Source organism: Mustela nivalis (genome assembly GCF_964662115.1).
Source record: "Mustela nivalis genome assembly, chromosome: 4".
Taxonomy (NCBI): Eukaryota; Metazoa; Chordata; class Mammalia; order Carnivora; family Mustelidae; genus Mustela; species Mustela nivalis.
Window position 1 is genome coordinate 132,675,125 of NC_139023.1, and position 23,906 is coordinate 132,699,030.

Sequence of the window (23,906 nt, forward strand, 5' to 3'; positions counted from 1 at the left end):
TTTGATGAGGTTCTTCCTTTATTTGCATATATATTTTTTTCTCTTGCCATATACTTTTATCAGTCTTTTTGTTTGTCTGTTTTTGTTTGTCTACTTCATAAATCTTAGCTTGGGGCCCATTTGGGCTGAACCTTCTCTTTCATCTTCCCTTTCTCTCCTGTCTCTCTCTCTTTTTTTTTTCTTTTTCTTTTCTTTTGACTCTCGTTTGGGTGGGGAATCCTGATTGCTCAGAAGTGTTCCAGGGTGCAACTTGACTTCACCATGGTCAATACATCCAACTACATCTGTTCAGTCATGTCTCACCAAAATGACGAGGAGGAGGAATTCCCAACAGAAGAAAAATACAAAGGATGGACCTTCTGCAACAGAGCTAATGGCTATCAACATAGACAATATGTCAGAAAGAAAATTCAGACTAACAATTATCCAGGCAATAGCTAGTTTGGAGAAAGCCATGGATGACCAAACGGAATTGATTAGGGCCAAGCTGAAAGCGACCAGAGATGATGTTCACAATGTTAGGGCTGAGCTAAAAGCTACCAGGGCTGAGGTTCACAATGCTCTCAATGAGTTCCAATCTAATCTAAATTCTCTCAAAGCTAGGGTAACTGAGACAGAAGATAGAATTAGTGATCTGGAGGACAAACCGATAGAAAGGATCAGGAGGAAGCCTGGAACAAACAGCTTAGAAACCATGAAAACAGAATCAGGGAAATAAATGATGCCATGAAACGTTCCAACATCAGAATTATTGGAATCCCTGAAAGAAAGAATTCTAGAAGATATAGTGGAACAAGATCTTCAAGAAAATTTTCCCAATCTCGTGAGTGGAACCAGCATTCATGTACTAGAGGCTGAACAGTCTCCACCCAAGATTATACATTTCAAAAAAAATCACGACACCTGATAATCAAATTAAGGAATCATAAGTGTAGGTATAATCTCTTGAAAGCCGCTAGGACAAAGAGGCTCCTTACTTACAGAGGAAAGCCCATCAGAATAACGTCAGACCTGTCCACAGAGACCTCGCAAGCCAGAAAGGGCTGGCAAGATATATTCAGGGCACTAAATGAGAAGAACATGCAGCCAAGAATACTTTCTCCAGCAAGACTGACATTCAAAATGGATGGAAAGATAGAGTTTCCAAAACTGGCAAGGCTTAAAAGACTATGCAACCACCAAGCCCGACACTGCAGGAAATATTAAGGGGGGGGGGTTCTATAAAAGAAGAAAAATCCTAAGAATAGCATTGAACAGAAATATAGAGACAATCTACAGAAAGGAAGACTTCAAAGGTAACTTGATGTCAATAAAAACATATCTATCAATAATCACTCTCAATATGAATGGCCTAAATGTGCCCATAAAATGGCACAAGGTTGCAGATTGGATAAAATGACAGGACCCATCCATATGTTGTCTACAAGAGACCCATTTTGAACCTAAAGATACACCCAGACTGAAAGTGAAGGGATGGAGAAGCATTTTTCATGCCAGTGGGCCTCAGAAGAAGGCTGGGGTAGCGATTCTCATATCAGATAATTTAGATTTTAAACTAAAGACTGTAGTCAGAGATACAGAAGAACACTATATCATTCTTTTTTTTAAAAGATTTTATTTATTTATTTGACAAAGAGAGATCACAAGTAGACAGAGGTAGGCAGAGAGAGAGAAGCAGACTCCCTGCTGAGCAGAGAGCCCGACGCGGGACTCGATCCCAGGACCCTGAGATCATGACCTGAGCCGAAAGCAGCGGCTTAATCCACTGAGCCACCCAGGTGCCCAACACTATATTATTCTTAAAGGGACTATCCACCAAGATGATCTAACAATTGTAAATATCTATGCCCCCAATATGGGAGCAGCCAATTACATAAGAAAACTGTTAATCAAGATAAAGAGTCATATTGATATGAATACACTATCAATACACATATTGATATGAATCCTACTAATAGTAGGAGATCTTAACACGCCTCTCTCAGAAATAGATCACTGAAGCAGAAAATCAATAAAGATACAAGAGCATTGAATGACACATTGGACCAGATGGACCTCATAGATATATACAGAACATTCCACCCTAAAACAACAGAATACTCATTCTTCTCAAGTGCACATGGAACCTTCTCAAGAATAGACCACATACTGGGTCACAAATCAGGACTCAATCGATACCAAAAGACTGAGATGATTCCCTGCATATTATCAGATCACAATGCTTTGAAACTGGAGCTCAATCACAAGGAAAAGTTCTGAAGGAACTCAAACACCTGGAAGCAAAAACCACCTTGCTTAAGAATGCTTGGATCAACCAGGAGATCAAAGAAGAACTGAAACAATTCATGGAAACCAATGAGAATGAAGACACTTCGGTCCAAAACCTATGGGATACAGCAAAAGTGGTCTTAAGGGGGAAATACATAGCCATCCAAGCCTCCCTCAAAAAAATTAAAAAATCCAGAACACAGCAGCTGTCTCTACACCTTAAAGAACTGGAGAATCAACAACAAATCAAACCAATTCCACACATAAGAAGGGAAATAATCAGGATAAGAGCAGAGATCAATGAAGTAGAAACCAGAGATACAGTAGAACGTATCAATGAAACTAGAAGCTGGTTTATTGAAAGAATCAATAAGATCAATAAACCATTGGCCACTCTAATCCAAAAGAAAAGAGAGAAAGCCCAAATTCATAAAATTATGAATGAAAAGGGAGAGATCACAACTAACACCAAGGAAGTAGAAACAATCATCAGAAGTTATTATCAACAGTTATATGCCAATAAGCTTAGCAACCTAGATGAAATGGATGCATTCCTGGAAAACTATAAACTCCCAATATTGAAGCAGGAAGAAATAGACAACCTGAATAGACCGATATCTAGTAACAAGATTGAAGCAGTGATCAAAAAGCTCCCAAAAAACAAGAGCCCAGGACCTGATGGATTCCCTGGGGAATTCTACCAAACTTTCAAAGAAGAAATAACACCTATTCTCCTAAAGCTGTTTCAAAAAACTGAAGCAGAAGGAAAACTTCCAGACTCTTTCTATGAAGCCAGCATTACCCTGATCCCCAAACCAGGCAAAGACCCTACCAAAAAGGAGAATTTCAGACCAATATCACTGATGAATATGGATGCTAAGATTCTCAACAAGATCCTAGCAAACAGGATCCAACAGCACATTAAAAAGATTATCCACCATGACCAGGTGGGATTCATCCCTGGGCTACAAGGATGGTTCAACATTCGCAAATCAATCAATGTGATACAACAAATTAATATGAGAAGAGAGAAGAAACACATGGCCCTCTCAATTGATGCAGAAAAAGCCTATGACAAAATCCAGCATATGTTCCTGATTAAAACGCTTCAAAGTATAGGTATAGAGGGAACATTCCTGAACTTCATCAAATCTATCTATGAAAGACCCACAGCAATTATCATCCTCAATGGGAAAAAGCTTGCAGCCTTCCCATTGAGATCAGGAATACAACAAGTACGCCCACTTTCACCACTCTTGTTCAACATAGTATTAGAAGTCCTAGCAACAGAAATCAGACAACAAAGAGAAATAAAAGATATCCAAATTGGCAATGAAGAAGTCAAACTCTCTCTCTTCGCAGATGACATGATTCTTTATATGGAAAACCCAAAAGACTCCACCCCCAAACTACTAGAACGCATACAACAATTCAATAACGTGTCAGGATACAAAGTCAATGTGCAGAAATCAGTGACTTTCTTATACACTAACAATGAAAATACAGAAAGGGAAATTAGAGAATTGATTCCATTTACTATAGCACCAAGAACCATAAGATACCTGGGAATAAACCTAACCGAAGAGGTAAAGGATCTGTACTCAAGGAACTACAGAACACTCGTGAAAGAAATTGAAGAAGACACAAAAAGATGAAAGACCATTCCGTGTTCTTGGATCGGAAGAATAAACATTGTTAAAATGTCTATACTGCCTAGAGCAATCTATACTTTTAATGCCATTCCAATCAAAATTCCACCGGTATTCTTCAAAGAACTGGAGCAAATAATCCAAAAATTTGTATGGAATCAGAAGAGACCCCGAATCGCTAAGGAAATGTAGAAAAACAAAACTGTGATCACCAAGACAGCATGGTACTGGCATAAAAACAGGCACATTACCAGTGGAACAGAGTAGAGAGCCCAGATATGGACCCTCAACTCGATGGGCAAATAATCTTCGACAAAACAGGAAAAAATATACAGTGGAAAAAAGACAGTCTCTTCAATAAATGGTGCTGGAAAACTGGGCAGCTATATGTAGAAGAATGAAACTCGACCATTCTCTTATACCGTACACAAAGATAAACTCAAAATGGATAAAAGACCTCAACGTGAGACAGGAATCCATCAGGATCCTAGAGGATAACATAAGCAGTAATCTCTTCGATATCAGCCACAGCAACTTCTTTCAAGATATGTCTCCAAAGGCAAAGGAAACAAAAGCGAAAATAAACTTTTGGAACTTCATCAAAATCAAAAGCTTCTGCACAGCAAAGGAAACAGTCAAAAAAACAAAGAGGCAACCCACGGAATAGGAGAAGATATTTGCAAATGATAGTACAGACAAAAGGTTGGTATCCAGGATCTATAATGAACTCCTAAAACTCAACACATACAAAACAGGCAATCATATCAAAAAATGGGCAGAAGATATGAACAGACACTTCTCCAATGAAGACATACAAATGGCTATCAGACACATGAAAAAATGTTCATCATCACTAGCCATCAGGGAGATTCAAATTAAAACCACATTGAGATATCACCTTACACCAGTTAGAATGACCAAAATTAACAAGACAGGAAACAACATGTGCTGCAGGGGATGTGGAGAAAGGGGAACCCTCTTCCACTGTTGGTGGGAATTCAAGTTGGTGCAGCCTCTTTGGAGAACAGTGTGGAGATTCCTCAAGAAATTAAAAATAGAACTTCCCTATGACCCTGCAATTGCACTACTGGGTATTTACCCCAAAGATACAGATGTAGTGAAAAGAAGGGCCATCTGTACCCCAATGTTTATAGCAGCAATGGCCACGGTCGCCAAACTGTAGAAAGAACCAAGATGCCCTTCAACGGATGAATGGATAAGGAAAATGTGGTCCATATACACTCTGGAGCATTATGCCTCCATCAGAAAGGATGAATACCCAATTTTTGTAGCAACATGGACGGGACTGGAAGAGATGATGCTGAGTGAAATAAGTCAAGCAGAGAGAGTCAATTATCATATGGTTTCACTTATTTGTGGAGCATAACAAATAGCATAGAGGACATGGGGAGTTAGAGAGGAGAAGGGAGTTGGGGGAAATTGGAAAGAGAGGTGAACCATGAAAGACTATGGGCTCTGAAAAACAATCTGAGGGGTTTTAGGTGGCAGGAGGGTGGGAGGTTGGGGTACCAGGTGGTGGTATTATAGAGGGCACGGATTGCATGGAGCACTGGGTGTGGTGAAAAAATAATGAATACTGCTATGCTGAAAATAAATAAATTTTAAAAAAAGAAAGCATATAGTGGCAAAAATTTTTTTTAAGTATGAATGCTAGTTTTAAAATTAACTGTGGAACACTTTTGAGATGGTAGGTAGAGCCTTTAAGACAACCTGGGCAAGAATCATAGCCTTTGACCAATCCAGTAAAAACTGGCTTGGATTCTAAGTGGAGGGCTCAGTGGAATGAATCAATCTACCAACATCTAACTCCTTCCAAACCAATTCAGCCCCAGATGATGTCTGACAAACCATGTATTCCTGAGCCATAATTCATTCAAATCAAAGAATTTCCATAGATATCAAAATGTCTGGATACATTTTTCTTTATTATTGTTTGTCCTTGATTCTCACTAGTCTTCAATGCGATGATACTTGAAAAAAAAAAAAAGTCAATAAACAGGAATGAATTTTGTCAAGTTTGTGATGGTGTTTTCAAAATGTCTGAACTTCTCTGCTCTGTTTTAATAGGGCAACATCTACCAGGGACTTCAAACCAATATGTCTGTCCTATATTAAAATCTTGGTTCCACCAGCAATTATATGTAAGTTCTTCAAAAAGCCACTAACCTTTCCAAGGCTCAGAGGTTTCATTCTTTGTTTTTATCTGTAAAATGCAGGTAATAAAATGTTCTTCAGAGAGAGAGTATACAAAGTATCCAGCTCATAGCCTAGCAAATTAATGTTGGGTGGGAATAAACATCTCAGACATTGAATTAAAATTCCTTGAATTAAAATTCCCAGAACTGGACAAGCCATTAGGCCCTGTCCTGGCATTGAGCTTTGTGCTTAGCAGGTTTCTTCACTCTTACATACTTTGCATGATATGTGGACTACTTACCCAACTATCATCTCTAAAAATACAGTGTGGGGCAAAATAAGGGAGAAGAAGAAAGAGGGATTTGGAGAAAAAAAAAATTGTCACAAATTAGAATGCCGTTTGTGTGAATGAAGAAAGACGTTTGCTTAAAATTAATTATTTAAAAAGTGAATATATTCTAGAATACTAAAACTACTGTGTGCTTTCTATGTGCTGGACAGTGTGCCCAGTACTTTCTCTTAAGAAACTTAGGGCATCATTAAGACAAAGCCTTAAGGTAGAGTTGCTTCTCCCTCTCCCTCTCCTTTTACAAAAGGTAGGTGAGCCCACTCATCCAAGCATCCAAGTTCATACAGGCAGTAGAGCACAAGACTGAGCATTTTAGCCTTGAAAGAGTCTGAAGAAAGTTGTCCTCAGATTTTAAGCAAATGATATTGAATAAGCCTTTGTAGGCTTGAACTAGAAGATGTGCATGGATGGCCACAATTTGGTCTGAATACGATGACACAATGACAGAAGCAGCCCTCACAAGGGACCCTGAGACCCAGGCAGACAGACACGGACCATATCATTCTCCAGAAATATCTCACTGCAAAAAATATGCCTTTTACTTTAATTTATAGTGGAAATGGACGTGATTTTGAAAATGTGCTCTATCACAGAAATGTATTCTGGAGAGGCTGTGGAGAAGGGATGATCTGATCCCGACCGATAGCTAAAAATCTTGGTAAGAGGATGCCTGAGGGACTCAGTTGGTTAAGCACCTGCCTTGGGCTCAGGTCATGATCTCAGGGTCCTGGGATCAAGTTCCACATTGGGCTCCCTGCTCAGTAGGAAGGCTGCTTGCTTCTCCCTCTCCCTCTATCTGCTGCTCCCTCTGCTTGTGCTCGCTCTCTCTCTAACAAACAAATAAATAAATAAAATCTTTAAAAAAAAAAGCCACTATTCACCTTATGACAAGGAACAACTCTCAAAATTGACTTATCAGATACTATTTTAAAAGTAAATATCTCAGGCCATGATTGCAAAGAATAAATGAGTGCTTTCAGGATACATTACATCATCACTACAATGAAATATATTTGAACATTAGATGAAGAGATTTATTTTAGAAATTACAGTCATCTTCATCAGGTCCGAGTAATTAAAAACAATAGCATTGGTATTAAAATAATCTATGTGTTTTCAGTTGTCTTTCTTCCCTGTAAAAACTGGTTGCCAAGTTCACTGATGGTAACAGAACAGTGCCTGGCAAATAGTGGGCAGTAAAAAAGTATTTGCTGGAGTAAATCAATAAACGATCTACCTAGAGCAAGAGAGTACTATCGAAGTCCTTTTTAATCTGCCAAATGACACACACAAGAAGATAGACTCATCAGAATTTCCACCAAGAGGCACTGAAAAGCGTTGCACCCTGTCGCCTTTCTGGCAGCATCAGAATATTTCTCCCCAGTGCAGCAAAGCTTGAAAAGCAATGATAAAAACCATTGCCATTAGTAGGTTATGTTCCTCTGAAACTGGGCTCTCAAAACTGCCAGGACTCTGACCCTATCGGACGGGATCGCTTTTATCAGTTCAGCACCATTCTCTGAAATTGTTTCATTTAAGGCAATAGCATCATTCTAGCAAGTTACTTGAAATGTTCTTTTTATATGAAAACAGGCATGGCCAAAATAGGGAGGGAGATGCTTTTTATTTCTTTTTCAAAATGACACGTAATCTTTCAAAGAACTTTCCAGCTTTCACCTTGACATTCCAGAAGGGCACAAGGCTATGGATTCTCCCAGGTTTCATGTTTGCCCCTTTCTTCTCTCACTAGACACTAAATGAAAATGCTTGTAAAGCCCTGCCATTGGTGATCAAAGAATCTCCTTTTTTGTCTCTCTGTCTTTCTCTCTCTCTCACATACATGCACAAACACACACACCATTTTCCAGATGCTCACCCGTGTAGAGATGCCCACATTACCTGTCTCACTGCTCCCCCCACTTCTGTAGCTCCCTCTCCTCCAAGGGCAGTTGCTGATTCCATACCAACTTTGGGTGACATTTTTTTTTTTTTTTTGCACAAGTTTCAATTGAAAAGGTAAAATAAGTGTTGCAACGTCGGTCCTCTCAGAATAAAAACAGTTTTATTGTGTCTGTGACAAGAAGAGAAGAGAGGAACTGAGTATTCTTAAAATTTTAGACCATTGTTGACCAGAAGAAAGATTTTGAGGAAAAGATTGCTAGTTTCAATAAAGTGCAAGGATCTAAGCATGTCCAAGAAAGCAAGTTGGAAGCAGCTCTGTGAACTCTGACCTTAAAAATTACAGGACTAACTACATCAGCCCCTGAGAAACACTATAGAATCCTCCCTTTCTCCACAGTATATTGTCTTTGGCCCTTAAGATCCTTTCTCTTGCCTCTCTTTTTCATTTGTCTGGTCTGCCATTCCCATGGCTCCATCTGCCTTCACACCTGTGATTGTTCAGATTTTAACATTAGTTCAAAGATAATGACTGAAATAGTGGCAAATGTGCAGAATAAAGGGAAAGTTAGTGATGCTACGGAGACCAATAGCCAGGAGACGTTTGAGAGAGCGAGAAGGGCTCGCAATGAGAAACACCTGCAAGAGGCCAACTGAAAGAGCAAAACCTATTGCATTTAGTTTTAGGGACTTTATTGGTGGCTTTGCTCACATGATGCATTTGACTGAGGAGTAAAGAGAGGTGACAAGTGGGCATAGCACTTAACTCACTGCATTTCAATAATCTTTTGACACATGTTGCTTTTAAGAGACTGACTGTCATCTAAGGCATTGTCTTTGTCTTGCTTCTGTCTCCCTCAAAGTCTATACATATTCCTTTAAAGCAAAAATTGAGGGACTGAATAGTAAATATGAAGATCTGGGAAATGAAAAAGGGACTTGAGTTAATATCCCTATTATTACTGAAAATATCATTAAGAATGAAGGGTATTTTGTGTTCATATAAAAATCAGCACCACCACTTCCTCATATCAGGGAGATCATATGATAGTTGTCTTTCTCTGCTTGACTTATTTCGCTAAGCATGATACGCTCTAGTTCCATCCATGTTGTCGCAAATGGCAAGATTTCATTTCTTTTGATGGCTGCATAGTATTCCATTGTGTATATATACCACATCTTCTTGATCCATTCATCTGTTGATGGACATCTAGGTTCTTTCCATAGTTTGGATGATCTCCCTGATATGAGGAAGTGGTGATGCAACATGGGGGCTTAAGTGGGTAGGAGAAGAATCAATGAAACAAGATGGGATTGGGAGGGAGACAAACCATAAGTGACTCTTAATCTCACAAAACAAACTGAGGGTTGCTGGGGGGAGGGGGTTTGGGGGAAGGGGGTGGGATTATGGACATAGGGAGGGTATGTGCTTGGGTGAGTGCTGTGAAGTGTGTAAACCTGGTTATTCGCAGACCTGTACCCCTGGGGATAAAAATATATTTTATAAAAAATAAAAAATTAATAAAAAAATTTTTTAAAAAATCAGCACCATTGGAAAACTGATGATTACCACTCTCTGATGGGAAACCAACTCAGTTAATGACCACTCTTCCCGACAAAGAAGGCCATTATTGAAATTTCACATACATTATTGTATTATAGCATGGATATAAAAGTCTTCTGCTTTGCCGATAATCGCATGATTGCATTAACACTCTCTCGATAAATGTGCTATTCATTTGATTACATAAAACAAATACCATATTGAACTGTGTCAAATTGACTGCATTGTGTGTGCTTTATGAAAGCCACAGGGAGAAGGTTTGCCATGCAGATTTTTTGTGTAGCTGAACAGTCACCACTCTTGGTTGGTCAAGCACATAGTATTTTAATGCTCCAAATATGACAGACTTCAGAATACCCAAGTTAGAATAAATAAAAACATTCTTCTTTTTTTCAGAGAGGGTTTCCTTCATCTGATCTAAGTTACCATCTCAGAAAAGAATAAAGCCATAAAAAGGGAAAAAGAATTAATAGCATGTTTTGTTCAGCCAACCAAATGAGAACTTTCAGTCCCCAGTGAAAATATGAATTAATGATAATAATGGGCCTGGGGAACTCCCATGATTCAGTAGGTCAGAACAGATCTGCTGCTACCCCTCTGTTAATATTTAAAAATACAGAACAATGACAGAATAATGACAATTAAATTTTGAAAATTGTAAATGTTGACTTCTTTAAGTTTGTTCATGTTCATTGCAATCCCGTGGTTTAGAGAGTAGGTGAATGTAGAAGATGCTTATAGATACAGGCACTTTAATATGTTTGATTTTTAATTTTTCATTTTACTTGATAGTGGCGAAAGATTATTTATGGCTTTTTCTCCTCTTGTGCATATTATGGTGGCAGAGCTACTAATAAAATTAGGAGACGCGATAAAAGTAGACAGATGTATACAAATCTTCATTCCAACTGTGATCTTGGGAAAATTACTTAACCACGCCAATTCTCAATCTTCTCATCTGCAGGAAAAAGATGTGCAGATAATTATATCTACCCCATGGAATAGTTTGAGGACACCCACCCACATCATAGTGGGTTCTATATAAATATAGAATCATTTTCCCTTTATAGAAATAGAGCTGTGGACTGTACTAACTGGAAAGCTGTGGTGTGAGAAGAGATGGAGAATATTCTCTTCTCGGCATAGTTCCAGCCTCACTGGAAGATGTTCCTGGCTCTGGTTCCTGTGATGAGAGCACATGGAATGAGGTTTCCTCTTTGGTCCCTAAAAGCTTGCATTTACTGGAAACCGGTGACCCTCGATATTTCTCAGACTGGAGAGTGGAAAAGAATCCTAGAATGGGAATCCAAAGTCTGAGTTTGGATTTTGGTTTCCTACTTACAGAGCATGAGAACTTACTTAACTTCTATTCATGAAATCTCAACTCTCTTATTTTAAATTAAATTTAACTTTTGATTATTTAAATTTAAAAATATAGTAATTGCTACCACATGAAGAAGACAATCAGGTGACTTATGTAACTCCTGCCGCTCAATAAGGTAATCAATAAACATTTGGAGAGATAGAAATCAGTGTAAAATAGATATTTGGCTCCTATCTACTGATGGGAATAAATGGAAATGAAAAAAATCCTTAAAATGTAATTCTTAGGTATCACTTGATCAGCAATATTCTACATGAAATTATCCTTCCTTCTCTCCTATACTCAGAAAGTAGTGTTATAAAGGCAGGACTAGATACTGGTTCTAGAAAAAAAGAAAGACACTGATTCCTTTTCTATGATTAGTGTGTTAGATGTGGGAAATGAGGAGTGAAGAAGAAAACCAACAGCATCTTTCTGACATTGGCTGCCAACCTTCTCCTAGGTTTGAGGCTAATCCCTGATGTGAAAGCAAAGCACCCATCTAGTTGATAGTTGGCTATGACAGGTGTCAGAGGGGGGTCTATGGCAATGGGCACGGGTAATGAGAAACAAGGCAATGAATCAAAAAAAGCCACCAAAACCAATACTGACGGATGCTTCGGGGGAAGCTAGGCAGCTTGTTTCTACCTAGCTAGGTAAGTATGACTTGAACCAAAATGTGCCCAACTACAAGCAAACAGCTGAAAAAACACAAATATTCTTTACGCTTTTTTTCATAGAGCCTAGAAATGCTATAAGCCTTAGCTAAATTGTAAACTACATACCCTCAAACACTTAAATGGTCCGTATCCTTCCCATTAACTGCAAGTCAGGAGCAGAGTCTGCCGTCAGGATCCTCCCATTATCCCTATCCAAAAATAAAGAACATCACCCAAAATGTCTCTGAAGGTACAGACTCTACTTTGCTAAAGACTAGGAAATAGAAGGGGCTGGGTTTTGCTTTGAGAAGTAAGGCTGTCCCTACTTGCACTACAGTTTTTCAGGTAACGTTATATGCGGTGCTAATTCAAGCAGGAAGTGAAAGGGGGTAAAGGTGAGGTTGTGGTGTGGAACTAAACGTTTCGCAATAGGGCAGCACTGACTTTCCTTCCCCTGAAGGGTACTGTGGTTCCCGAACTTCTAGAAACAGCTAGGGAAAAACTGCCCACTTCCGGGTAAGGAAGTCGAGTGGAGTTGAACTTTCTTCTTTCTATCATTTTGTATGTAAGTGGGGTCTCCTTGACAAGGTTTTCGTCCAGCGCCTGTCAGCCATCATCTAGATACTGTGTTGAGTTTGCTTTTACGGATTCCTGAAAGTCCACCATGGTTGTGTGTCTCATGACATCCATTCCGTGACCCTGAGGGACTGATCCCTGCAAAGTAAGAGGGATTCCCCCATAAACATTTCAACGGAGAGCTGCAGTCTTGCTAAAAATAACACTAGTGGGTATGAGTTGAGCCTGACAAAGTGTTTCATAGTCTCATAATAGCCATTGCCAGTGCCCTAAAAATTTTGGCAGTATTAGAGTTTAGTGTTCATCAAAAGTGGGGTTTTTTTCCCTCTTAAAGAATTATCCCTTCAATAAAATTTGTTAAGATTTATCTGTAAGACACTGTAGTTAAAGTAATTTAATGAAGGATTACCCTGTGAACACTGATGAGTATTAATTGGCATGCTTATAAATGACAGAAATACATACAATAACCAAGTAATAGTATGTAACTGAACATGATTTATTGAGAAGAGTTCCAAGACTGGCTGATAATTTTTGAATAGATAAAAATTATTATATTTTAAATAGATAAAACTATCCCACAAAATTATCTGAAAACTCCTGGAAATAATTTATCTGTGAATGAATGTACCTGTCAGTATAAAAATGCTGGAGGAAGGGCACCTGGGTGGCTCAGTTGGTTAAGTGGCTACCTTTGGCTCAGGTCATGATCCTGGAGTCCCAGGATTGAGTCCCCTGTCGGGCTTTCTGCTCACCAGGGAATCTGCTTCTCCTGCTGACCTCTCTTCTCTCATGCTCCCTCTCTCTTTCATTCTCTCTCTCTCTCAAATAAATAACTAAGTCTTTTTTTTTTAAAGTGCTGGGGGAAGAGGGAGAAGTATCTGTTTTTAATAAATACATTCTGAAAAAGCTGGGCAATAAAATCCATACTTCTGCTAGTATGAGAAAATATCTTTGAGGCACCTGGGTGGCTCAGTATGTTGAGTGGTTGAGTGTCTTACTCTTGATTTCAGCTCAGGTCATGATCACAGGGTTCTGGAATCAATCCCCCCCCCCTTAGACTTGGCATTCAGGGAGTCTCCTTATCCCTCTCCCTCTGCTTCTCCCCACTGCTTGTACACTTTCTCTCTCTTTCTAAAATAAAGAAATAAAATCTTTAGAAACGAGGGGGAGGGGAAAGAAGTATCTTTGGTTAAGAACACACAGTCTATCTTTCCACAGTTCAAAGGGGACAATGGTTTAAAAAAAAAAAATATTGGGGAGTGGGTGGCTCAGTGGGTTAAAACCTCTGCCTTCGTCTCAGGTCAGGATCCCAAGGTCCTGAGATTGAGCCCCGCATCGGGCTCTCTGCTCAGTGGGGAGCCTGCTTCCTCCTCTCTCTGCCTGACTCTCTGCCTACTTGTGATCTCTGTCTGTCAAATAAATAAAAATCTTAAAAATAAAATTGTCTTGCATTTTCATAGCTATAATTCCTGGAATCACAATTGTTCCCTAAGTCTTTAAGAGATAGTTTGTGAATATAATATCTAAACCAACCTCACCTTTACCCAGAAGATCTCTACATGGTAACTGAGGTTTGGAGAGTTTCAATGACATGGCCCAGATCTCCTGACGTCAAGTCCAGTTCTTTTTCTTTGGTTCCAAATTGTCTTATTCATCTTAATGATCCATGAAAAAAAAAAAAATCTGAAGTAAGACTGAGGGAAAGAAGAATTTCGAGAAGTTCAACTAAATTAAATGGATTTATTCTTCCAAATAATTTGAGGTGTGCAACAGGGCTATAATATAAAAATACAAAAGAGAGGGATAAAAATGGGCTGTGGCAGAAACTGACCTTTATTAATGTCACAAAATAAACTGCGGGTTGCCAGTGAGAGGGGTTTAGGGAGAGGGTGGTTGAGTTATGGACATTGAAGAGGGTATAAGCTTTGGTGAGTGCTGTGAAGTGTGTAAGCCCAACGATTCACAGACCTGTACCCCTGGGGCTACTAATATATTATATGTTAATTAAAAAAAAGATAAATATGTGAGGTGATGGAGGTGTTATTGGAGAATCCTTTTCAGTGTATATATACATGTATCAAATGTATACTTTAAATATCTTACAATTCTACTAATCACTTATATCTCAATAAAGGTTAAATTTTTTAATGGCCAAAAAAAAAAAAATTTTAAAAAGAAGACCTCCTGCAAGGAAACTAAGAAACTGTTTGAGACCAGAGGCAGAGGAATGCCTTAAGAAGGAAAAAGAAAATGTGAGGGAATATGCAATTCTCTCTGCCAGAATGGACCTACTTTGAATGAAATCACATTGGTTTCACTGAAATTATGTCGTTTCAGTAAATTTTGTGGCATTACTTGTAGCTATATTAACTCCGTTAGGAGACAAAAAAATATATTGAAAGTAAAAAATCTAAAGAGGTAATTTGGGCTTATTAGGGTTACTTAAAGACCTGAAGATAATAACTAAAAATTAGTGAACTCTGAAAGCCCCTTGATCACTTGAATTAAATGTTTTGGACAACCAGGTGAAAGGAATTTAGAGAAGAAAACAAAGGATGTTCAAATCCTTAACTCCAGCAACCTTCTCCCAGATGCACAAAAAAGATGACTTCATTTTTCTCAACACTTGCCCTTGACACAGTCCTACCATGACACGTAGCTCCAGTCACACAGGCTCAGCTCTGACAATCCCATCATCCCCTGATCTTCCACCTGCCATAGCACCAGTGTAGATAGTAAGGGCACCAGAAATTAGCTGGGGAGGAAAGAAACCCTGACTCTATGTGCCATGATTGACCTAGAGAAGACATCACAGTTGCAATACATAAAGGGATTCAGTAGAGTAGATTGGGGCACAAGTTACCCATCCAGTCCATGAGAATTGTCAGTCTCTGTCAAAATTTAACAGAGAGCTTATCTAAGAGTCTTATCTTACATGCCAATAGAAAGATGTCTCAAACCTTAGAGGTTCTGTAACTATTCCCAGGATCCTGCCAAAAAGGTTCAGACTTTTTCCTGAAATATCCATCAAAAATAATTTTCAAGACACACATAAAAATCACTTTCCTTACTTTATAGTTGCACTTTTTAAAATCAAAAACCCTACTAACCATCTTGATCACTGACTTCATTCATTGTACTTTGAGTTATTCACTGCCTCTGAAATTGTGAATGAAAATTTGCTGCCAGTGAACTTATGAAAGGTAAACACCAAACTATTGTGGAAACTCCAAAATAACAGTTTCAAAAAAAGTATTTTAATTACAACTATACTCTTGTAATACTCTATGGCCTATAAATAAACAACTTTGGAGAAAATGAACTCAGTTGGAATGCTAATGGAAGTAATAATCATTAAACATGAAGTCACATGACATCTCATATATAATCATGGTAAGAGATAATAAAATTAATTCCCGTACCTGGTCTTCTCCTGGTGACTCTCTGCCAGTGTCTTCAAAGACCTCAATGAGCTGCATTTAGCCCAGAAGACATGGTAGGATCCAAGATAAAACAGATATTCCCAAAACACTTTTTATAAAATCCTAGTCCCTAAGATGCTTTAACTGATATAACATCATACAAAGTTGGAAGCACTGCATATTACCTTCTCTTGGAGAAGTATAATGCATATAGTCATTTTAAAATGCTCTGAGAAGCACTGCAATAAAGAAAAATCAATTTTTTTCTTATATTTTCTATATTTACTTAGTAATGGACTCCTTAATTTAAGTAATACCAATTAACTTCCCACAAAGCTAGTGTTTTTATATAACAGACTGTGGGAAAGAGTCACCTGAAATCTATAATAAAAGAAAAAAATAGGATAAAAGGCAGGAGGAAGTGACTTCACAGTGGAGATACCTAGCACATACCACCTGGACCAATGACGATTGAGGTTAATCTCAGCAGTGATAAATCATTTGATAGCATGTGCCCTGTATGAGGTAATGAGAAGGACACTTGACCTCTGTGGCATCGTTTCCCCAAATTCACAACCTCTGTCTAATAATGAGAAAGAAAACCAGACCGACCCAAATTGAGAGACAGTGTCCAAAACACCTGACAACTCCTGTTCAAATCTGTCAAAGCCATCAGGAACAAGGAAGGATTGAGAAGCTCTCAGAGACCAGAGAAGACTAAGAAGACAGAACAACTCAGGGTAATGTGGTATCCTAGATGGCCTCCAGGGACAGAGAAAAGACATTAGTCAAAAAATTGGTGAAATTAAAATAAAGCCTAGCATTTAGTGAATAGTAATGCACTAAAGTTGGTTCCTTAGTTTTTACAAGTGGTTATGTAAAATGTGAAAATAGGAAAAACTGGATGCACAGTATATGGAAAACTACTTCTTTGAAACTTTCCTGTAAAGCTAAACCTATTCCAAAGTAAAATGTTTTCTTAAAATAGTAATAATTGCATCTACAGTTCCTGAGTATGTAAATCAGCTCATATAGGAAGGGTAACTGCAAGATAAGAATGTGAGCCCAGATCCAGGCTGCCCAACTTTGAATCCCAGATCTGCCACCTGCTAGCTCCATGGCCTTGCGCAATGTCTAAATTTACTCATCTTTTTTTTTTTTTTTAAGATTTTATTTATTTATTTGACACAGGCAGAGGGAGCAGCAAGCTGAGGGAGATGGGGAAGAAGGCTCCCTGCTGAGCAGGGAGCTTGATGTGGGACTTGATCCCAGTACACTGGGATCAGGACCTGAGCTGAAGGCAGCCATTTAAACAGACTGAGCCAACCAGGCATTTATTCATCTTTAATGAAGAGAATGATGAGGGGCACCTGGGTGGCTCAGAGGGTTAAGCCTCTGCCTTCAGCTCAGGTCATTATCTCAGGGTCTTGGGATTGAGCCCTGCATCAGGCTCTCGGCTCAGCAGGGAGCCTGCTTCCTCCTCTCTCTCTGCCTGCCTCTCTGCCTACTTGTGATCTCTGTCTGTCAAATAAATAAATAAAATCTTTTAAAAAAAAGAGAGAGAGAGAGAATGATGAGCCACTAAATTCTATTCCTGAAACTAATATTACACTGTATGTTAACCAACTAGAATTTAAATAAAAACCTAAAACCAGAAATTAATAAATAAAAAAATAAAATGAAGAAGAAAGAATAACATACCTAATTCATAAGGTTACTGAAGGAGAAAAACTTAGACATGCAAAGAGCTTGAAACCGTGCTTGTCAGCTATTAATCACTCAATTAGCTACAACTGTTAAAACTATTATTTATTAACATGAGTTCTAAAACCTTTAGAGCTCTAGCTGACAATGAGTAAAATATAAATAAATGATGATATATTGACAAAATAAGCCAGCTAATATAAATTCTACTCCATTAATAATAATTGTGAAGTATATCAAATGTGGGAAGTAAAACTTCTGCTTTTCATGAATCAAATAAATAAATAAGTAAATAAAATTCAAATAAATGAATAAAATATTTTTTACAAATTAAAAAATAAATCAGATATGAACAAATAAGTTTCCTCAGACAAAGACAATCAGGACCCATGTAAAAACTGTCATATATGGGCATCTGGGTGGCTCACTCAGTTGTGTGACCCACTTTTGATTTTGGCACAAGTCACAATCTCAGGGTTGTGAGATTGAGCCCCATGTTAGGCTCTGCACTCAGTGGGTAGTCTGCTTAAGTTTCTCTCCCTCTCCCTCTGTCCATGCCCTCTATAAATAAATAAATAAATAAATAAATAAATAAATAAATCTTTTTTAAAAAACTGTCATATAAAAAGGCAGTTAGAAAACCTGACACTGCGTTAACTGGAAGATTAAAAATCTCAGGAAGACTAGAATGACTGCTTTTTAAAAAAATATGAAATATTTTAGAGCTCCTGGATGGCACAATTGGTTGAGCGTCTGAGTCTTAGTTTCAGCACAGGTCGTGATCTCAGGGTCATAAGATTGAGCTCCATACTAAGCTCCAACTCAGCACAGAGTCTGTTTGAGATTCTCTGTCTCTGCCCCTCCTGCTCCTGCTCATTCTCTCTCTCTTTATAAAATCAGTAAATAAATCTTTAAAAATTAAAAAAAAAAACTTCCTAAGGAGCTGAAATATAGTCGATGCCATACATAAAAAACATAAAAACATTAACAGAATTGCCTCCTCAAGAATCTTATACTCTATTATAACAAGTCCACATTTCTAATGTGTCCATAATAGGCATCTTTTCCATTTGTTTATTTATGCTCCTCATGAATGTATTGATGTGCTAATGTATTAATGATACCTTGAAGGTGACCGTATATAAAATGTGTTAAGTGAACTCTTTAAAAATTGAATTTCTTAAGTTCTACCATTATTTAAAACAGAGTAATAAATAAGTTACATGTTTTAAAACCCTAAGGTATATTTAAAAACTAGGGTAAGGAAAAGAAATGTGAAAATGCTTTCATAATTCTCCTCCTACGTTATAACCTTATTTTTTTTTCTTGACATTACACCCAGCATGGCGCCTTACTCAATTAGATGTTAAATAAATATGTTTCTCGAAGATTTGAAAGATTAGACACCATCTGTAGCACGTGAATACAAGTATCTTAAATACCCCTCTAGAAATAGGAATATATCATATACTGATTAGACACAGGAGAGAGTAAAGCTAGAGTTCAACCGTATTTATTATGCTCAATGAAACCAGGAAGTATTACTGAAAATTATCATCCTGCCCCCGTAACAGGCAGTTCATTTTGACAGTAGGGCCCCACTTAAGCATTGCTTTCCCCCTCAAACCAGAATCCTTGCCGTGAATGTAAGGTCATTCCTTAGTAGTAGACACCTTTTAGTTTCAAAAATTAAGCTGCCAACTCTACATCAAAGCAGAGTTTGTAGCTAGTATGATCTTTACAGTGTGCAAAGAGACTAACGTAAGAGTTTTGACTTGCTGAGCGGAAAGGTACAGATTAAAATAAAGACACCACTCAGGGGCTCCTGAGTGGCTCAGATGGTTAAGTGTCTGACTCTTGATTTGGGCTCAGGTCATGATCTCGGGGTCATGAGATCAAGCCCTGCTCATTCAACTTCTTCCTCAATTCTTTAATCTTATCCAAATATCATTTTATCCTATAGTCTTTAATACATTCTCCCTTCTGTCCTCACTCTCATCTGCTCTGCACTAAATTCCAAAACTCACGATACTGTCCTAGTCCTGTTTATACAGGTGTGTTCAGTGTGTAAAATTTACCAAGCTATATTTCTATGATATAGGCACATTTCTGTCTAGGTACTTCAACAGAGTTTACTTTAAATCCATAGCCTATACTTTTAACTACTTTCTTGCCAAATGCCCTATCTCCCTTGTTCTTCTGTTCTTTTTCAGGATTTAAATCCTCATGTCTGAATCTAGCTCTCCATTCTACCTGTGCCTGTCACCAAGCTGTTCAGCCCTGCTGAAAAAGACTCACAAGACCACAAAAATAGGTGTCTCTGGAAATCTGTTTCTCATCTCCCCATCCCCATATCGACAGACACACCAGCATCTACTCTCACCTTTTCTTCTTCCTTTAGTTACAGTGAAAGATAGTTCATCAGCTTACCAGAGTCAGTTCCTTCCCCTGTGCCCAGATCCTATTCCTGTCTCCCTTCTTAAGGATCTCAAGTCATTGCATGTTTTCCTTATTCCCTCTCTTTCACTTCTCCATTTCTACTAGACCCTTCCCATCAGCATTGCTTCCCATTGCTTCCCATGCTCCAGTCTTCCAGCTTCTTTTACACAAATATCTTGTCGATGTTATTCTCACTCAATCATTCATTCAATAGATTTTATTGAGCAACTATGGTGTGTCAGATACCAGTGACCCAAACAGACAGAGTTCTACCTCATGAAACTTAGAGCCTACTAAGGGCAGAAAGATGGATAAGTGAATGAGGAAACAATCAAGTAGACTGTCAGAGAATAGTATTATAGAAAAGAAGAAAAGAGGAGCAGGGGAAAGGGAATGGTATGAGAGAGAACAATGTAAAAAGGGGAGCTCAAAGAAGGCCTTTTGAGAAATAATAGAGCAAAGTACTGGAAGGAGTGAAGTGTGAGCCCCTGGAGATCTGGGGGACAAGCAGTCCAAGTGGAAGAACATTTTCTTTTAATTATTTTATTGAGAGAGAGAGAGAGAGAGAGAGCGCACAAGCAGGGGGAGGAGCAAATGGAGAAGGAGAGAGAGAATCCCAAGCCAACTCTGCATTGAGCACGGAGCCCAATGCAGGGCTCAATCTCACAACCCTGAGATCATGACCCAAGCCAAAATCCAGAGTCAGATGCTTACCCAACTGAGCTACCAGATGCCCCCTCTTTTTATTCTTTATGTGTTTTCTTCTATTCTTATGATTTTTACTCAGCTGTTCACAATAGACATCTATCTGTCTGTTTCTCTTTCTTCACTGCCATTATCCTATCCTTGCTACCATCTTCTCACAAAAGCATTCTATCTTGTCACTCTGCTTCTAACTTTGCTCCCATTCCAAAGCATCCTCTGCAATTCCAAGCCTGAGGAATCCTGCTAATAATTTCTGGTCTTGTTTTGCTTCTTTCATTGGTTCTTGTAGGAAACATTCCAAAGGCTTACACAAACACCCCCTCCTTCCCCCACACAATGTTCTGGACCCATGTACTTTTCCACAATTACTTTGTTTAACACTTTCTGCCTTATACTCCTTTCAAACCCTCAAATCAAATATTTCTAATGTAATATCTGGGGTCATCATTTATACTGAAACAGAAACACTCTGCTCTTTCCCCCACCTCCCAATCATTTCCCACTTATTTTTTAAGTTCCTCCAAAAGGCTTCCTCTAATTCATTAAATACTTAATAATAATAATGACAAATGTCTTGTGCTTTATTAGCATAACATGCTATCATTTACTATTATTATTAAGTGGCTAATTTTCCTTCTCTTTAGGTGGATTATAAACATGAGGCATTCTGCTCCTCAGTACCTAGCTCACTGCCTGAAACATAGTGAAAGCATACTCAATTAAAAAATGAGTGAATAGTCAAAATCCTTGAGGAGAACACAGGCAGCAACCTCTTTAACCTCAGCTGCCACAACTTCTTCCTAGAAACATTGCCAAAAGCAAGGGAAGCAAGGGAAAATGAACAATTGGGACTTCGTCAAGATCAAAAGCTTTTGCGCAGCAAATGCAACAGTCAACAAAACCAAAAGACCAAAACCAAAACCATTCTGACAGAATGGGGGAAGATATTTGCAAATGACATATCAGATAAAGTGCTAGTACCCCAAAACTATAAAGAACTTATTAAACTCAACACCCAAAGAACAAATAATCCAATCAAGAAATGGGCAGAAGACATGAACAGACATTTCAGCAAAGAAAACTTCCAAATGGCCAACAGACACATGAAAATGTGGTGTATATAAAAAAAGTTAAAAATTTAAAAAAAAAGAAAATGTATTCAACATCACTTGCCCTCAGGGAGATAGAAATCAAAACCACAGTGAGATATCACCTCACAGCAGTCAGAATGGCTAAAATTAACAAGTCAGGAAATGACAGATGTTGGTGAGGATGCAGAGAAAGGGGAACCTTCTGACACTGTTAGTGGGAATGAAAGCTGATACAGCCACTCTGGAAAACAGCATGGAGGTTCCTCAAAAAGTTGAAAATAGAGCTACCCTATGACACAACAATCGCACTACTGGGTATTTACCCTAAAGATACAAATGTAGTGATCCAAAGGGGCACGTGCACCCAAATGTTTACAGCAGCAGTGCCCACAATAGCCAAACTATTAAAAGAACCTAGATGTCCATCAACAGATGAGTGGATAAAGGAGATGTGGTGTATATATATACAATGGAATACAATAAAACAAAATCTTGCAATTTGCAATGGCATGGATGGAACTAGAGGGTATTAGGCTGAGCAAAATAAGTCAACCAGAAAAAGACAATTATCTTGTGATCTCTCTGATATGAGGAATTTGAGAGGCAGGGCAGGAGGTTGAAGGGGATAGGGAAGGAAAAAATGAAACAAGATGGGATCAGACAGGGAGATAAACCATGAAAGACTCTTAATCTCAGGAAATCTGAGGTTTGCTGTAGGGTGTTGGAAAAGTATAGGGTAGTTGGGTTATGAACATTGGGGAGGGTATGCGCTATGGTGAGTATGGTGAGTGCTGTGAATTATGTAAGACTGATGAATCACAAACCTATACCCCTGAAGCAAATAATATATTATATGTTAATTTTTTAAAAAACTTAAAAAAAAAAAAAAAGAATGAATGAATAGTGAATGGGATCAGCTGAGAGATGGGTTCAGGGTAAGTTGCTTCCTCTGGAATAAAACTAGTTCACTCAGCAAAAAAATCCTCAGAAAAATCATCAGAAAAAAAGTCCTAGCCACCAATTTGCTTTTTTATGGCTCTGTAACAGAATTTGAACAGAACTAATCATTTCTTATCCAAAAGGCCATAACCTCACAATCTCGAAACACTTAAATGCTCAAAACTTTGTAAGTCCAAATAATTCTTTTCCTAGCAGCGATATTGACATTCAATTTCCAAGCACATTATATGTGTATATATATATATATGCTAGTAATGAAAGGAATCTATATGTCCAAACAGTATCTCCTTCACTCCTTTAACTAGAATGTTAAAGCTAACAGGGCTGATAGATTATCAAGCCCACCACCCTCTTTTTACAATTAATGAAACAGCTGAGAGGCAGAGTCACTTGCCCTAGAATACACGATGCATTGTCTTGTTTTTTAAAGTATGCTCCACACCCAACATGAAACCCAACATGAGGCTTGAATTCACAACCCTGAGATCAAGAACTGTGCTGTGATCAAGAGTCAGACACTTAACTAACTGAGCAACCCAGGCACCCTGATTACACGGTATTTTTAATGGCAGTCCCTGAGCAAAGATCTCAACTCTCAGCATGGTGGCTTCTGAGTCTGTGTGGCTGTGTCTCATTTGAGTATGTGGGAAAGAAAAAGAATTATGCTTGAATCATGTGACTGTCTGGGGATCATTAAAGACTCTTCTTGTAGAATGTCTGAGCAGGAAAGAAACCTAGTGTTTATCAAGTACCTCCTGTATCTCCGACTTTGATAGGAGCATTTTGTGTACTATGTCACTTAAGTTCTACAAAAGTTCTGTAAGTTAAATATTATTATTCCCATATTACAGATGAGGAACTAAAAATAGGAGACAAAGAAATAAAAGGGATCCAAATCAAAAAGAAAGAACTAAAACTGCCACTATTTGTAAATGGCAAAATATTATATATAGAAAACCCTAGATACTCCATCAGAAACTGTTAGAACTAACAAATGGATTCAGTGAAGTTGCAGGACACAAAATCAATATGCAAAAATTTGTAACATTTCAATACACTGATAGTGAACTATCAAAAAGAGAAGAAAATAATCCCACT